This window comes from Penaeus monodon, chromosome 19, assembly GCF_015228065.2.
Source record: "Penaeus monodon isolate SGIC_2016 chromosome 19, NSTDA_Pmon_1, whole genome shotgun sequence".
Classification (NCBI taxonomy): Eukaryota; Metazoa; Arthropoda; class Malacostraca; order Decapoda; family Penaeidae; genus Penaeus; species Penaeus monodon.
Window position 1 is genome coordinate 31769116 of NC_051404.1, and position 727 is coordinate 31769842.

At 28.6% G+C, this 727-nt stretch overlaps 1 protein-coding gene across 1 annotated transcript in view; it reads right to left on the reverse strand.

The window, feature by feature from the left end:
* Positions 1-727, reverse strand: part of LOC119585178 (transmembrane protein 248-like) — a gene marked incomplete at its 3' end in the record, with an annotated part of 7742 nt that overhangs the window by 4324 nt on the left and 2691 nt on the right.

The window sequence follows — 727 nt, forward strand, 5'->3', positions numbered from 1 at the left end:
TTTGTTAGTGCTATCTCAAAATGCTCAAGATTAATTTCATATCAATCCTAGAATTGTCTAAAACTTATCTTCATCACCCCCACATTTTTTGTGAATTTTTAGACAGACATCTCTCTAGTTCATGCTTTTTTTATTTCTTTTCTTAAAAGAAGGGGTGTGTTTCTGTCCCTTTGTTTATCCCTAAAAACTCAAGTATCAAAAAAGAAGAAAGAAAATCATATATATACTGGACTGGTCCTGAAAATAATTTCAAGGAGTTTTTTGTTGTTTAATTATAAGGAAATCAATGATCAAAATTGCATATAACACGGAATTAACAAATATAAAAAAATGAGTTTCTTTCTTTTGCAATGTTCAGATATTTAGAACAAGAATCTACAAACCATACTGACAATATTCTTTCTCATAATCATGTTATTACACCTTCTGTAAGTGCCAATAACCTCACAAACAAATCCAAATCTATTATACAACTAGAATTACAAGAAAATTGCACACAATTTGTCAGATTGTTTCAGTAATATCACCTCTCTAGTTTCTGGTGAATATCTAAAATGTAACTAATTTTTTGTCTATGGAACTTTCATTTTTCCTATTTACTGATCATTAATGTACTGGCTAATTTTATCTCCTTTGTTTGAATTAATAATGTATTTGGTAAATATCAAATACCGTACTAGTTCAGCTTCAAAATGCAACTTCGACAAAAATGAATGATTGGCCTATA